Genomic DNA, 17,752 nt, shown 5'->3' on the forward strand with positions numbered 1-17,752 from the left:
CTCTCTCCAGAGGTCAGCCCAAGGTGGCACATGGCAAATACTTTTAGCAACACCAGATGAAAGGAAAATTGGTGTGGGAGGAGTGGGAAACGTGGCTGCAGTTCATGAACCCTCTCAAATGCCTGTAACAGCCCGACTCTCTGCTTTGCCCTTGCTGCATTCACTCCTGGGTAAGCAGGCTCAGTGCGTGAAGTGCACAGGTGACAGTTTGCTGTGCCCTGGCCTTCTTGCCTCTATCCCTTTCCCTATTTAGAGCAGGCCTTCTTTAGTTTAGAAAAAAAAGGTGCTTTTGCTGTAGAAATAATAGGTAAATGAGAGGATTAGAGTTGTTCTTGTTCTGCAGCAAGGCGTTACCTTCAGACCGGGGCAGGACACCTCTTGGATGAAGCAAAGGGTTTCCTCATCTAGAAAGATCCCACAAACTTGTCCTGGACCAGCACTCAGATGAGAGAGATGGCAGTGATCAACTGTTTGCTGTGATGTGGGTCCTGAGTGAAGAGAGCAGCTGGAGTAATCCAAAACCCCATTTCTGTTGTTCTCTTTACCCATGAATTCCCCAGCTTATGATCTGAGAGTCTATTTAAATTGGACCTCTGCTTCTATTCGGAAGTAATTTTTCTGTTTTCTTGAATAAAATATCTCTCCCAATGCTGTTGCCCCTCCCCAAGCCACAGTCAAGTAACATCTCAGCATAGTTCCTTAAATCAAGAGAATTGTTTATGTCCTTGGAGGCTGGAATAATAACATCTGAAGGAAGCCATGAGACACAGCAGGAATTCATTTGTAAGTTAATGAAGGCTGTGCAGTACAGCATAGGGATGAGCAGGCTGTTCCTGGGCAGCATTTACCAAGCTAGATTTCTTTCTGTTGGTGTTTTTCTCCCTGGAAGCATCATGGGCCAGCTTAAATACCAGTTACATATGAGTTTATTATAGCATTTCTTGGTACTAAGATGTGCGCTGTGTAATAGGGCTGTGTGCATGACAAAAATGGGAGACTGTGATAAGACAGTATGATATGGATCGAAAGAGAGAATCTGCTTGTTTATATGCCCTGCCAAAAGGGAAAGAGGGGGAAAAAAAAGCAAAACAAACAAAAACGCATCGTTTGGGTGGGTTTTTTGGTGGTGTTTCTTTATTTTAGTTGTGGGTTTGTGTGTGTTTGGTTTCAGTGGTGTTTTTTGTGATTGTTGTTAGTTTCTTTTAGTTTTTCTTGTTGTTTTAAATTGTTGTTGTTGTTTGGTGGGTGGGGGTGGTTGGTTTATTTGGGGTTTCGTTGTTGTTTTCTCACATAATAATTTGTCCCCTGGAAGCAGACTAATGCTTTGGTACTTGCTGGAGGGGATAGGGCTGAGGCGGAGCTGGGGTTGGCCCATGGACCATGTTTCTGGGATTAGTCTGCTATGTGCAGTCCAGAACCATTTGGAGGAAAGTGTTGGTGATCTGTGCGGGACTGAGCTCAGAACACCCGTGGGGTGAACTGCTGGGTGAGATGGGGTGATGGACTGCAGGACACAATCTGAGCAGCTCTTTCCACTTGGGGCTTGATTTGGAGGAGTCCTGGTGGGCTCTGACCTTGTTCTTCCACTGATGGGCTTGCGGCGCCCTGGGGTGGAGGGGGGCAGTTTAAAGCCCTGACCTTGTGTTCACTCAACCCACTGGCTGCTACAACCTTGGCAGTGCTCTTTAACTGTGTTATGTCTGCATTTTTCTGTTGGAGATGCTTCAACTTGCAGGACTCTGCTGGCCAGTTAGTCATCGTACATCGCATGTACAGGCACAGAAGTGGTGAGGGCTGTGTGTTCCCTCAGGGGGATGCTGCCAAGAGACTTCTGGAGAAGGCTGCTTCTGTGATAAGCATTACATGCTATGGACACTTGAGCTGGTGGGACTTGAGGCCTCAGTATAGACAACATTGAGAACAAGTTAACTCTTAGGTCTGCTGTGCACCATACTGTTCACCCCCTGCAGATCAACAGCCCTGCAGTGGTGCTTCAATCTTTATAAAATACTGTCAGTCAAATTGGAGGGGAAGAAGGGATGTACTATCAACCTTTGATACAACACAACACTGGAACATATGGTGGGGAGGCAGCTGTCCCCTGCATGTGAGCTGTGATGCAGCCTGTGTGAGCTCCTTGCTTAGCACCAGGATGCAGAAGTAGTGAATTCCAGACTTGCAGATGCAGGAGGTGTCACTGCAGAGGGCAGGAGGTGTGCCGTATTCAACCTGTCTTCAGAGTTCACTGACTTGGAGGTAGTGGAGCATTTGAGTGCTGCTGGGTGACAGTTTCTCCCTCTCCAGGCAGCAAGTGATGACATGAAAGCTGGTGTTCTGCATTGAGCCACCAGAGAGAGCCACGCTGCTCCAGCTCTCCCAGACCACTCCTGCTAGACACACAGGCATCGCTTTCTTCTGTGCAGTGGAGCTTTTACTATTGGAAGCTGTAGAATAGCTGAGTCCTGTCTTTGGGTGGAGGAGGACAACTTCAAAGCAATGACCCACTGATCTGGGTGGGTTCTCAAGGGGATGGAGAGCAGCTTATTCCTCACCATGCAGCCAGCTTCTGCCACTTGCTGTTGACTCTGACAGATGATGGTGGTTATGGCTTTTGAGACCTGAATACAACTCCAAGTACAAATAAGCTATTCACTGACTGGCATGAAACAAGTTATCTGATAATAAATTTGGCTTTGCAAATAATTATTTCCCACTGCAAGACTAGTGGAAAAACTGAAAAATTCAACTTGGATCAAAGCAGCAGCGGTGAAGACTATGAGCTCCTCTTTCCTTGCCAAAATAAGTTTTCTGTTATTTCACACAACGTGAAATCTTTCTTTTGGTTTGAAGGAAAATCAGCTGGTTTGGGGTCTTCTTCAGGGAAATTAAGGGAATTTGGAGACTGGCTTCTTGATATTGGTAACAATTGCTTTTCCACCAGCTAGCATGCAATGGGATAGTCAGGGACATGGGAGATGTATGTGCACTGCTGCATGCTGCTGTCGAACTCTGTTTCATGTGTCCTTATGCACACAGGCAACAGCAGTCTTCACTTATTATTTTATTAAAAAAGTCTAGTATCTACCCACTTTCTAAGCAAGTGTATTAATAACTACAGGCTACTGGCAGAAGCAGGTGCTAATGGCAACTGCATTCCCACCTACAGAAGCCAGAATGCAGCTTTGAAACCTCCAAATGTACTTTTCCAGCAAACATGCAATATGTTGGAACAGATCTAATCTTGTTTCGTTGAGCAAGTTTAGGTATCTGCTGTTGCAGCATACATTCTCTTGATGAGAATCTGCTCTGGATCTTCCTGAGGCAATGAGACCTTGCTACCCGCCAAATCCAGGGCAGGGTTCATCAAACCTGCAGAGATTTCTTCCAATGTTTATTGGAAGTATTAGCCAGCCCAGGTGACCTGTCTGAGTGTAAAACAATGCCACTGGGGGGGTTTTGCTGCTTTTGTTGTTAATGCAGTCCCTGCTCTCCAAGGGGTGTGCAGAAAGAGCACCAGGGTTGCTCCTATGCTGATGCCACTCTGCGTGTCTGGGCTCCTTGCAGTTGTGCACTGGGGTTTTGTGGAGCACGCCAATGTTAGTTGTTCTTACTCAAACACCAGATAAAACCAAAGTACACAGAAAGCCCAAGCACACCTGAAGACAGACTAGTAATATATCCCTGTGAGAGCTGGGAATGAGTCTGTGTGCAAGATCTTAATCAGAGGACAAGCTGCTACAGTAAGTGAGGGTAACTCTCCCCCTAGACTTGGGGTTGCTTTAGTGGTGGGAAAATGGGGTCCTATAGTAAATACAGATGTGAACCTAAAGCTCTGCCTCAGTGCTCAGGAGGACAGACTATGCCAGTGGTGGTTTATTACATCTCCTGGGATATGAGTCAGATCCAGGCTCGTCACCATCACGTGGCTTACCAGTCACAAGGACATGTTTGTCCCCTTCATGCTTGCACTGCTGTGTGCCTTGAAGGAAAAGGAGGCAAACGGGGTTCTGTGTCTTAATCTGCCCTGAGTCTGCTGCAAGACATTCAGTGCCCGAAGAATAGACCTGATTCTGTTTTCTTTCTGCAAACCCAAGTGGCAGCGTGGGGACTGAGCTGCAGGCACCCCCTGGCCAGCTGCCCTCTCCCACCCAGAGAAGGTTCCATGCTGCGTCTTGGCCATGGGCACCTCAGAAAATCCTTCAAAATGTATTTCATGTACAGTTAAACCAAGACAATTTTGTATGTGTAGACAACTTGCCTCAAATGAGGGCAATGAGTGGAGTTAGCAAAGCCTAGTTTCTATGGATTTGTCTTACAGTGAACATAGGAGAACCTAATACAGACCTTGGTGATCAAAACCCTTGCAGAGCAGGATGTGCCTGTTATCCACGTGGATTCCGATGCCTGGTAGAGCCTGAATCAGCATGCTAGTTTCCTCAACAATGGGAGCATCAGTAGATTTATTTTCTGTCTAGTTGCTTGTTGATGCGCAAGGTGCATCATTCCAGCTAACACTGATAGATGTGTAGAGGTCTCATAGTAATTCACCATCAAGCTCAGAAGTTGCAGAGAGTGGGAGGGAAGCTGCAAACAGCACTGTAGTATCAGCTGCCAATTTCTTAAATGTGTGTATGTGTATATATATATATATATATGTATTTTTTACAATCTGCCAAACAAATTTAAATTGCTTGGAGAGCTCTGGGAGTAGGGAAATAAAACTGAAATTGCTTGGGAAGAGGCAGCCTTGTGGTATTGTAACAAAGCTGCAAAGAACCCAGATCAGAGTAGCTAGAGATGATGTACATCATGCTTGCAGTTACTTCAGACTTGAAGGGGTTAACAATGCTGTTAACCTTTCCATTCCCTGCACCTTAGGCTACATGATAGAGTTGGGTTCCCAGGAAGCAGCTATATGTCCAAATACAGGCAAGGAATGTTTAAGCTGCAGCTGTTTGGTTACAGACTAATCCATGAAAACCCAAGTTCCTGTGCTCCCATGGCTGATGATCAGTGTGAGCCTCAAGGGAAAGACAAACACCCAGCACCTGAACTGAAACATAAACAGGAGATACTGACTTTTCTATTTGCTGCAGTACTTTGTGTTTTGTTTTGGCTTTTTTTTCTAGAAAGAGCAGTTAGTGGGTTTGTTTGGGTCAAACTTGACAGACAATAGGGTGGCTGGTTTGGACACTCTTCCCCAGAGCTGAGCTGCAATACAAGCAGGGTGGCATGGGTGGTCATTTAACTGCTGTCTTCACTGATCTGAAGCATTCTCACTGGTCTCAGTCCTGCAGACTCTCAGGATGCAGCTACACCTAGCACAAGAAGTGAGGCACCCTAAAACTGTTTTATTTTTGTCTGTTTTATCTTACCGAGATCTGGTCTCCTGAGTTCTGGCCTGACACTTGCTACAGGCTCATTCAGGTTGCTAAGGGAGGCAGAAATTCCTCCCAAAGTCTTAGTTCCCCATTTGCTGCTGATGTCTGAACTCTGAAGCAGCGCTAGATTAAGATAACGGACTAGCTGGGCAGGGGCTGTGGCTGCCCTCTTGTTGATGGAATGCCAAGCAGGCTTTGAGCTTTCAATAAGAAGTAATTAATGGTAAAGCAGACTCCTGCAATCCTGCAGAGTCTCTTTTACTTCTGTTACTTGGGCTTCTAAAGGCAACAGAATCACAGTGGTTTGACTTTCTTCTCCAGCCAAAAAAGGAAGAGCAGTTAATCTAGTGACCTCGCATTTATCTTCTGCCCTTCATTAGCACCATCTGTCTCCCTCTGCCTGTTGAAAGGCGACTGTGCCCATCTTCATTGCTGGGACAATACGAATATTGCTCAATTACTGCAATGCTTGAAATGCAATTACTCAATTGCAATGTTAATTGGATTATTTGGGTTTAATTATTCCATTAGGAATTCTGTCAGTAAAGCCTAAGTTGCTTGCTTTCTCTGGGCACAATGCAGCATCTGGCCATGCAGAGGAGGACTGGTTTTGGTCAGACAGTCCTAATCAGGCTGGAGAGAGTCTGGCACTGTTCAGAAATGATGCTCTCAAGTTCAAGCACAGGTGTCAAGTTTGCAAGAACTTTCCTTTGGTCAATGAGTTTACAGGCACAAAAATACTTGCAAGTGGAGAGCAATGACTATGCAGGAATAATTTTGTGGGATTGTGTCAAACACTTGTGAGGGTTTTGTGAGTAAAGGAATCCACCTGAAGAGATACTTGGCAGAAAACAAAGGGACTGGTTGCACAACATGAATCTTAGTTCAACACAGATGCAGGGGGAATTGAGTGGTGAAATAGTTTTCCTTTAAATAGTCTATGCAAACATGGTCTTTGTCTCTGATGTTCCTCATTAACAGAATAGACACATATTTGCTTTCATCCTGGCTGGTGTGTTAGGAGCAGTTGGAGTTTAAGGGTGGCAGGACCTCCAGTGGCTGCTGCTTCTCAGTCCCACTTCGCAAACATCCCTCCCTCCCCTTCTGAAGGAGAGTGGTTGCCTTTACAGCAAACCAGATCTTACCCAGCTTTGGTGAGAACTGGCTCCACCAGACCCTCTTGTGAGGTACGAGCCCTTCGAGGCTGGGGTGCTTGGCTGCAGCCATGGAAGTGCCTTCGTGTGCCTCAGCACAGGGTTTTCCTGGCCCCAGGAGGCTGCTGGTAGAGCTGGTTTGGACACAAAGCTGGGGCCGAGTAGCTGTGCTGGTCTGGGAGGTGGTGGTGCCAGGGATGCAGCTTCACGTGGCACTCAATGGCTTGATGAACGCTGTACCCGGCTGAAGCACCTGAGACACCTCACAGAGCAGACTGTAATTACAACTCTCTGCCTGCATGCTGATGCATAATGGCTCCGTGCTCCCACCATAACAACAGGGCAGAGGGGTTATTGTGAATAACAGTGCTGGCGGGGCAGAGCTGGTGTATGGAGGAGCACAGGTCCCTCCTGCCCTCATCCCCTGGGAGGAGATGGGAGACCTGCCTCTAGGTCTCCATGCACTCTGCTGCTGCAAGGAGCTGGCTGAAGATCTGGAGGCAGGAAACCTGCCCTCCCAATGGCTGTGTGACCCAGACCTCCACCTTCCACCTCAAACAAATGGAGAGGTTATGCCAACAGAAAAGGATGAGCCTCTCTGGGGAAGGGTGGAGGCTGAACATCCTGCAGAGTAACAGCATTGAGTTGCAAAAATAGCTCCTAGAAAGCCTCGGAAGATGAGTGATCCTAATGGCTGCTCCCGATGTCTTGGATGTCACATCCCCCTCGTGTAGCTGCAGAGCACTCAGCAGCTTGCTGCTTGAGATGCATTCAGCCTATTGCATGGCATTGATTATTTGAATTTTGCAGGCTGTTTTCTGGGTTAATTTCCATATTCTCCAGTGTTACACTTATGGGCTCTCTCACCCTCCTCTACGTGCCCGTGTATACACACGAGTGCCTTTCTGCATCTCCAACCTGCAGCCTCATCTCTGTTTGAGAGCTGTTACCCTATCAGCATTATTTTCCAAGCCCTTCCTTTTTCCAATTTGACAAGGAATTGGATTTCCATGCCTGCAGTACCTCAGCGTCTCTCCCCTCTGTACCTACTTTGTTTTCCTGTCTGCTCTCCAGGATGTCTCTGCCACTCTGGCAGAACCTCCTTATTTCATTTCTGGCAGATCAGCTCTGTGAAGCTCAATCTTGCAAAGCTGCTTCAGTGCCAGTAGATGTACCAAGGGATTTTCACAAGCACCTATAGCAGAGGCTTGCTGGCCGTTCTTGTGGCAAAACAGAATGGACTTATGGGGAAAGCAATAGCTTGGTACTGGGGAGCCTTCGTCCATCACCCTCTGCCTTGGGCTCCTGAAAGCTGCTGTTTAAAAGGAAGGGAGCTGGTGGGGCTCTGAGCATCGCAGAAGACCTGACGCAAGCAAAAGGCAGCACATCTGCCACAGGGCTGGAGCTTGTGAACGTGTGCTGGTCTCAGCAGGCAGGTGACGTGGACTCTGGGGACTGAGCAGGAGCCACCTCCTGTTCGCCGCCAGCGCTGGTGCCTGTGCTGGGGCAGGTTGGCTATAAATCCATACCATTTACGTCACAGGCAGTCAGAGCCAAACCTGGAGGGTATTGGAAAACAGCCGTTGGATGCGTAATTTTGTTCTTTTTCACTCTAATGCCTCATTTAATATTCCACAATCTTGGCAATGTGTTACTGTGCCAGAGACACCCACAAAAGCTGGCTGGAAGTTCAACAGCTGACATTTATGTTATTAGGCTGGGGTTCTGGAGCTCACAGGGGTCTCCCTTCATTCTAGCTAGAAATACAGGGTTTGCAAAAGCTTTTGGCACTGGCTTTTAGCACTGATCTAGCTGATGGTTACAGATGGCAGAGGGGAGTCAGGACAGTGCTGCTTTTGGAAACTTTGCCCGAGGTTTTCTTTGAATGGAAAGTCTGGACTAGGGTGAAAGCACCAAGAAACAAGTTGGGCCCTTGATAAACACGATCCTGAGTCAGAAGCTGTTCCCCAGTGCTCCTGGTCTGAACTGCTTCCAGATCCTCTGAAGACACCAGTTTACATAATTGCCCTTCAGTTTGGAAATATTGGCTCTTCTCTTGTATCAAATAACACCTAATGTCACTGCTGCTGAAAGCAAGTAGTATAAAATTGCCTGCCTTATTTTTCCCACTGTGTTGGCTTTATGCATTTGGCAGCATTTGAAGTTAAATCAATCTTTCTTTCTTCTCCCGGACAGGTACTTAGTTTTGCTGATGTCAGGGTACAGCTGTCACGCAGGGAGGGGAGAGGTGGCAAACTGTGGCTGAGAACATAGGAAAGGCGGTTGCAAAGCCGCACAGGCTTGTTGGGAAGTTCAAGGCTAGTGCATGTATCTGAGATTTGCTATATGGAGCTGCTCCTGCCTTGCTGGTGAGATTCCCGTGGGCAAACTGGTCTGTTCAATCTGCTTATGCACTCTAAGACCCCAATCCCACTCACAAGTCAGTTTCAAATTTTCTAGGGGATCCAGATGCCTCCAGAAGTATCTACCAGCCATCCAGGCTTCATGGTATCTGCCCTGGCTTTCAAATTGTTTCAGCCTCTTTATGTGCCTTGGGGTGGGAGGGACTGAGGTGACACTGTGCTTGAGAACCCTTGTGGGCCAGTGTTGAGTGGTCATTCCAGTCCTTGAAGGTAGCAAAGCAAGGTCCCGTGTGGCCAGAGCACCAAGGCAATGGCCCATCCCCTGGAGAACCTGGGCAGGGGAGCAGGGCTGGGGTGAGAAAACGCTGGTGGTCAGAGGCTGCTGCTTCTCTGCGGTGGGTGAGGTTGGAGCTGGGCAGACAGCAGCAGCCCTGGGTGTGATCCTGCTGGCTGTTCCTCCAGGTTCTGTTCATCAGCAGGTCACAGCCACTGCTGGACACGCAACACAGACCCCTTGCACACTGCAGTGGCTTTGGAGCTGCAGGCTGTTGGGTTTTGAACAGTTGTTTGTTGTTTTGAGGTGGTATTTTTTAATCTTTGAGCTGTTCTGTGCCTCAGTTTCCCCAGCTGTGAAGCAGGGACAACACTGCTATCTTTTGCAGAAGAGGACTAGCAGAGGTCTAGACACCTCAGTTTTGTTAGTGCCAAGGTCCTGTTATGCTTGGGGACATGTACCCACTGCAACCAATGAAGTGTTTCTCACGCCACATGAAGAAACCATCCCTACATCAAAGTTGACTGGCTTTCAAGTAAAGCACACCAGATGTCCTGGGGGGGAGTTACAAGGAACAATCCTCCTCATTCAGATATCTTAGAATGTGTGTGAACTCCTGACCTGCATACGGGGTGGAAGGTCATCTCCAAAGGAAGCTAACATTGCAGGCAGACACATTCAGCTTGTGTGAAGCTGCGGGACTCCCACCGCTGCCAGCGCAATTCTGGCACGTGAAACGTGCATAGCATCCCTGTGCTGCGAGTGCCGAACTAGCGCTGTGGCTCACTGGTCGTCAGAACTTCCCTTACTCATTCAGGCGCTGTCTTTTCTTTCCATTGCTTTAGATGATTTCTTTCATTCTCTTCAAGCGGTCTCCTGCTGCCTCTTATATCTTTTCAGTTCACCACATCTAAATACTGCAGCCCACTCCAAAACCTGATAAGGCTGAGTGAGTGCAGTGAATATTATGTCCTCAAGAAATGTTTTTTCTCTTGCTCAGGAGTATGGGGATCGCTGTCTGGGGGTGGGGAGCAGGTGAGTGGCACCCACAGGCAGCTGGGATGGCTGGGGAGTGACCTCCCAGGGCACACAGATCCTTGGCAGGCTGCTGTGCTGTTCAGCTGGTGCTGATGTGAGCCTGTTCCACCCTTTTGAGGGGAAATGCCTGCAGGTGAGGCTGCCGGCACTGGATTTCTGGTCTCCTTCCAGCTGCAGCACCTGCATTTCTCCCCTTCTCCTGTGTGACTGCTCCTCGGGCCAGCTCGCTGTCCCATAGGCAAGGATGGAGAGAAATCTTTCTCTCCAATTATCGCTTTCAGTGCAATTGTAGCTGGGTACTCCCTCGGATGCCTGAAGAGTGCTGGTTTTACAGTCGCAGCAGGGGAAGCATAATCTCCATTCACTGCTTTATTAGTGCTGTAACTGCTTTGGGCTACAGTTACCTTTAATTACCGGCTCTGCTGGGGCTGGTTGTTCCTCTTCCAGTGAACAGTTTTGGAGGTCCTTGCTTCCAAACAATGAAACCACTTACCATCACTTATCTTGTAAATCAGAGCTTATAGGAGGTACCAGCTAGATATTCAGTCTGCTCCTCAACACCTGCACGGACAAAAACTGTGTAGTCATGCTGTTCATGGGAAGACTTGAAAGCTGTCCTCCTGCAGCTGAGTTGGGATGTGGCATCAAGAAGAATGTCATGTCCTATAGTGTTTGCCTTGCTGTTGAGCTCAGCTATGACACTTCCTTCACCTTGTGTATCATTACAGGCTGAAAAAGTCTTCCAAGCATGTATTTCATAGCCACCAAGCAGAGGAGGGAGCAGCTGAAAGTCCCTCTTACCATGCAACTGTGAGATGAGCTCTGCATCTCTCTTTCATGGGAGGTGAAAGGCAGAGCTCAGTGAGGGAAGAAAGTGTCTGCTCAGGGTCCTAAAGAGCTGGAGATTTCTTCTAAAAAATTATTGCTGTAAACCAGGAAACAGGATTGTCTGCCCTGAAATCATTATTCCTCGCATTTAACACCAGCTGAAGGGAACTGGAAGCAGCCCTGGCATGTCCCAGCCTGTTGTTTCTCTTCATGTGCAGCCTTGGGAACAGAAACTGCTGCAACAAGTAGTCTTTGGCAAATGTTGGCTCTGCAACCAAGATCTGTGCTCTCACCAGCACTGCAGAAACTGAGGAGTGGGCAGGGAAACTGTCCTTCCTGTCCAATGACCGTGGCCCTGGGGCAGATGCCTAGAGGGACAGTGTTTGGAGGACACAGTGCCTTAAAACAAGATGCAGCAGCATTGCCCCGGTTGCTCTGTGGACCCCAAGCGACCTGCATCTAGCAGAGAGGATGCTTTCTCTCCGGAAAGCCCAGCCATGCTGCATCAAGTTGGAGCTGTCGGGTGCCTGAAGCCATTTCACACCGTTTCCCCTGCAGGAGGAACATTTTGGGCTGCAGCAGGAGAGCGTGTGTTCAGAAGATGCTCTACAGCTGCACGGCCGGCTGGCTCTGCAGAGGACCACGTGCTGTGCCGTCTGCCTGAGCATCCTCTGTGCATGATGAGATGGTGGTGAGAGGGCAAAGAGCCCTCATCTAATTACTGCTGCTATATTTATACACGAGATGGGGGAAGCGAGCAAGAGACGCACGCTAGTGCTGGGAACTTGATGGCTTTAAGTGTGTGAATTGAGAGACAGGGCACTCCAATTAAGGGGTTTTTTTCCTTTTGCATATGTTGCTATCCTTTCGCTTGCCTGCCTGGGAGGCTGTGTTACCCGTGGTGCTCCCCGTGGCAGGAGGTGGCTGTGAGGGATCAGGAGGGGTGCAGAGCCAGTCAGCAGCAAGGAACAGCCTGTCCCACCATGGGGATTGATAATAACGTCCTTTTGATGCTTGCTGTGTATGGAATGAAACTAAATGCACCATTCTCTTGACCGGGGTTTGAAAATGCCATTAAGGGATCAGAGCGTGCTCCAGCCCTAGGTACTGGCAGCAGGCAGGGGAATGAAATAATTGATTGCTTTCTCTCTGTGATCCAAAATTGTTTCGATGTGAGGCCGTTCATTGAGGTAGCCGGAATACTAACACAATTCATTTGAGCTGCAGCCCTGCAAATGGGTGGCTTTACTAATGGCTAATCCGGGATGATGGATGAGCTGGGGGGGATGCTGCTGCTGAGTAAGGAGAAGGCAGGGAGACGGAGGCAGCAACAGGCTGGGACCCAGCAGGCACTGTCCCAGCTGTCCCCCAGCCAGCACAGGACCTTGAGGGGGAGGCAGGTTGGGCAAGTATCTGTCCTGGTCTGCTCTGCTCAAGGTGGTAAAACAAGAGGCAATGTCAGAGTTTAGCCACCTGATTTTTACCAGGTCTGGACTACATGACAACGAAAAAGATGACAGGTCTTCTCTCCATCCTTCCTGCAGCCCTTCTGAAGAATTAGATTTATCTATTTATTGTTAATTAAAAGTGTCCTGGGATTGCCAGCATCCTCAGGTAAATGGAAGGCAAAGCTGAATGTGAAAGAGAGGGCAGCAAAAAAATAAGGTGAGAGCAGTTGTGCTAATTAGCGGCAAGCAGGGGTTGGAGTGTTCCCCAGGCATGCCAGGCCCAGCTTCCCTTGGATCCAGCAACTGGTCCCACTTCCCCAAGCAGAAGCACATCACTGTGTTTCAGGATCGTTGCTCCTGATTTACACTGGGCTGGGTGGGAGGAGAGGTGGTGACCATGGTCCCCTTGCCTGCTTCAGGGCAGGGGAAGGAAATGCCCATTGGGAAAGGTTTGGCTGCATCCAACCCAAAATCCATGGCTCATGCTGAGGATTCAGTTCATGGTAAGGCTGGTGGCTCAGAGAGGAAGAGAACTGGGGTTTTTCAGACCCCTGGTTCCATCTGCATGGAGGGGACAGCACCTTTCCACCCAAAAAGCAACGTCCACACCCATGTGCCCACCAACAAATTAACTTTAAATGGCTTCAGGTCAAGAAGAAGCGGCTTTCAGTTATCGATCATGTACTGATTACTCCAGCACTTGGTATTCAGCTGGTAAATAAGATTACAGGGTGAATCTAAAAAGGAAGCAGACAGATAAGATTTTGCTCATTTACAATAAGCTCAAAGAACTTTTTCCCCTCCACCCTCCCTCCAGCTTTATTAAGAAGTCCAATAAAATACCCTGGGGATGAGAAGGAAACGAGAAGAGCAATTCAAAGGGAACATCAAAAGGCACCTCTACCCATTTTAGCGTGTTAGGTAACAGGCAGGGAGATGCTCCCAGCCAAACACGGCAGCTGCTCCGAGCAGAGCAGCCCCGCACCCTCCCTGCCACCCCCAGCTCGCTCTGCTGGGCCCAGGGCTTCCCCTTCTCCATGCTGGAAAGACAGACCCAGCACCACGTGCTTTTTGAAGATCTCAGATAAGTTTCTATTTTGATGGCAAGTATTTGAGGTATTAGACGGGGAGTTCAATGTAATAGGTTGTTCTTGCTGTTTTCAGCCCATCTCTGCAAAAGGGGAAGAAAAAAGATACTTTGCAGCTAAAAATAATGTATTCCTCTTTTTTCCTCTGTGCTGCTGCAGTGCTCTGCTTTGGGCTCCTAGCAGTGCCAAGTACCCTGGATCTACCAAGACAAGCTGAAGGAGACTGTGATTTAATGACTGGACATTTAAGAGCTATAGGCACCTTTGCCAGCCCTGGAAACATCACTCTTGTGATATCAAGTGGTTGAAACAAGCCCCAGCTCCTGGAGCTGTGGGAATTATTGAGAATTTTTAAACCTGGAAGAAATGTAATCTCTTCCACTGGACAACCATGGGGGGTTTCTCCCAGCTCCATCCTCCAAGGGCAGGGGAAGCATCTCCCTCCTCTGAGCAGCAGCCAGGGCATCACTGCAGGGAGCTGTGCAGGCACTGCCCTAGAGCAAGGAACCCCTGAGCCATCTTCATGGGTGCCACTGTTTTAAGAAGGGAAACCATCTCCTTGGTGTGAGTTATTTAGGACCTGGCACCATCCAGCTCCTGATGCTCCAGCAACATGGTTCAGGAGTGAGCTTCACCCTTCACAAAAGGATGAGCTGTTCTGCCTTTCCCGTGTGGGGTCTCCAGGAGGCTTGAGGATGTTTGGTCTGAAGTTCGCTTTCCCCACCCCAAACCTTAGCATTTATCCACTCTTGGCAGGAATTACAGCAAGTTATCCTTCAGTGCAGTGTCGGGGAGAACCAAACCCCTACCCCAGCCCTCCCCTGGAAAGATTTGGAGCCCCAGCACTCAGAGCAGCTTGTGCCCTTGCTGCTGGCAGTGAGGCACCTGCCTCTGCTGGGCTTCCACACCATGTACCAATGCCAAAACCAAGCACAAAGTGCTTTCGCAGTGAGCTGTGGTCCTTCAAGGGTCAGGCTTTTCAATAGAACAGGATTGACTTGAAAACCCCAGTTCATTCATTTTTAAATAACAGCTCTTAGATTCTTACCTTCTGCTTCTAGGTCTGTATCCCCAAGATTCCCTGGGTGTTTATGAGATCTTGAAATTTAATCTTTAAAGAATCCTCATGCAGTCCTGGCTGGGGTCTAAAGGAAAAAAACATTGGGAAATGTGGTGAGACAGAACAGGCAGTGTTTTGTGCTGGTGGGATCGGTCTCTATGCACTAGAAACCCCCAAAAGCACCAAGTGTGGGTTCCCCTTGGCTTTTGGGACCTGTTAACAGTGACATTAGTGCACATGTATGCCCCTGCTTGGGAGCTGCAGTAGCGCCAGCCATGTGCTTCCAGTAAACCCCACACTTTCTACTGCATGGATGGACCTTATGCTTTTGCAGCCTTTGTGTAGCTATGGGCATTTCCCTTTTTCCCATATTAAGAGGAGGCAAAAGCCTCTGCTTTCTTCAGGGCAAGGATTTCTGATTGTGATTCACAGGCCCGGGGTATGCATGGATTACTGCTTGGGGTAAGGAAAAAAAAAACAAGTGTCTGAAGTCTGTACATGCATGGGGTGGATTTCCAGAGGGGATTGTGCCTCCTGCGAATATTCAAAGTCACTCATTTGCAGTTTCTGTCTGCCAAGGGCTGGGGCAGCCCCTGAGCCATAGAATCATTGGCAGGAATGTTCCAGATATTTGTAAGTCCAGCTGAAGGTCTCTTCCCTCTCTGGACGTTTTCAAGCCCCTGGCCTCATCCAGCTGCTGGGAAACACGTGAGTTTTCAGCAGATCGCCCAAAAGCCATGCTGGAGTAATATGTATCACACTTTGCAGCCCTACTGCTGCTGGGCTTGATCGGCTGGGGAAGAAAGCCTACAGTCGCCTTTCCCCAGCCAGAGAAGTCCTCTCCCGCCTTCAAGAAGGCACAAAATACTTACAAGATGATGAAAAAAAAATGCCATGTCCTATCCAAAAATATGAAAAGACAGGAAAAAGTTATAAACAGCTCCAAAAATGACTGGCGAGAATAGAAATATGTGTGTAATCATGGATTCCTCCTTACAGTGCACACCCGAAATGCAGATGCCTGCTGCTGGCCCTGCTCTGCTGGAGCCCAGGAAAACACTCAGCTCCTGGGGCTGGCAGAGTCCTTGGCCCAGAGTGGAAGTCCCTGTGCCAAAAGCAGGGAGCACCTGAGAGAGGAACAGAGAACTGAAAGCCCAGGAAGAGTAATGTAGTTGTCCTGGGACAGGCAAAGGTCACTGCTGACCTCAGATACATCCTTTCAGCCCACTGGGTGCCCTTTGGTTCACGTTGGCAGAGTGTGTCTGGGACTAGAGGCTGTTTGCACACACCAGACCCTTGTGTACCGCTGCCACCAGTGCTCCCACCCCTGCAGGTCCCCATCATGGAGGGATTTATAATGTAGGCAGGGAACCGGGGCGTGAAGGCGCACCAAGACTGAGAATGCCGATATCCGAATGCCTTCAGTTCCTTCCTCCAGATAAATCACTGCATGACTCTAATTATCGCGCTTGCCCTGGGTACACACAAGCTTAATACGGAAAATGAGTGTGGAGGATTTATTACTGCTGATCCCTGATCTCTCATTTTTTATATTAAAACATGTTTAATTCATTGCAACATAGATTGAAATAAGGAAGGCCAGAGGCAGCCTCTGGTTTCGCTTGGGGAGAAGCTGGTTGCCGGGCTCTGGCAGCGCTGCCGGTGTCAGGAGCTGGACTGTGCTGGCTCCCGTGCCCTTCTGCGCCAACAGTGAGTCCTGGTCTGGCTGTGTCATATTTGATTTCACCACCACGCTATCTCTGGTTGTGAATTTGTGGTTGTTCAGACACAAACTCTAGAGACATGGTGTTGTAAGCGCCCTATTTTCCTTGGACAGACAGGTTACGGCAGAGGTTATAACCCCGTTAGATGCAACAGGAGTGAGGGGTTTCTGATGTTTTAAGCTTTCCTAAATAAATGGCCATCTCTGCCAGTAGGAATCAGCTCTTGCCTTCAGAAAATGCCTTTCTTATCCTACAAGAGCCTTTGACCTTCGCTGCCCAGTTTGCATTGAATCTTCATCTATGGCAAAAGCATTTCTCACGCAGCCTGGGAGTGTGCTGCAGAGCCGAAACCTTTTTTGTCTATTTTGCTTTTAAAGACAGCAGCACGGTATGGATTCTGCAGGGTGATGGCGTCCTGGCCATTTGCACTGGGCCTCAGCAGCAGGTCTGGTGTGAGCAGGATGCTCAGCAGGCGCAGGAGCCATGCTTACAGCTCCCACTGCTTGTGGCTGTGTTGGGGGTTCACAGGAGCATCAGTATCCACTGTGAGGGCAAAGACACATCTGAAGGCGGGGAGCACACACATCTGAACCCCTGGACTGGCAATGCACATGAATCCCAGCAGAGCATCTCCTGGGGCTGCTGCAGCCCATCTGATGGGAGCAGAGCTGGTCCAGCCGCAGGGCTGGGAAGGGCAATAAAGGGGAAGAGAAACGCATGGAAAGGAAATGAAAGGAAGGGAAATGGAGAGAAACAGCTTGGTTCACCCCAATAATGTGGGATGTGCCCCAGAGGTGTGCGATGGGAGGCACAAACCTGCCCCAAGGGAAATCTGCTGCCTGGGCACCATGCTGTCCCACGGCAGGGACAGGGATGGGGAGGTGGCAGGGCTTTGCATCACCATGGCAACCCACGGCAGGGACAGCTCCACCTTGCGCATCCTGCATCTCAAGGATGAGCCTTGGCAAATCAATAACCACAGCAGGGACGGTGACAGGCTGAGACAGGGTTGGGCAGGGTGTCCCCTCCTGCGAGGCTGGGGACAGGGGTGTCTCTGCCCAGCCCTGATGAGGACACCAATGTTTCTCTGCAGATGTATTTCTCCCTCAGCTCTACTGGGAAGTTTCTCTCCTGATGAGGCTCTCGGTGGAGCCTTGGTTAGTGCACGGCAATTGAGAAACTGCGTCATACTGAACTGATGGGGAGCTGCCATCCCCCAGGCTGATGGAGCTGGCTGATTAGGAATCACTCTTGCATTTCTAACACTGCAGAGGTTTGGGCCAAGAAGCTCCTTGGAGGAAATCAGCAGCCTTGAGATGCTCTTGCAAAATGCAGCATTTCTGCCCTGGTGCACAGCTTCGTCAGGATGCAATCCCATCCTCGTGCCGCGGTGT

This window comes from Patagioenas fasciata, chromosome 11, assembly GCF_037038585.1.
Source record: "Patagioenas fasciata isolate bPatFas1 chromosome 11, bPatFas1.hap1, whole genome shotgun sequence".
In the NCBI taxonomy this organism is placed as follows: domain Eukaryota; kingdom Metazoa; phylum Chordata; class Aves; order Columbiformes; family Columbidae; genus Patagioenas; species Patagioenas fasciata.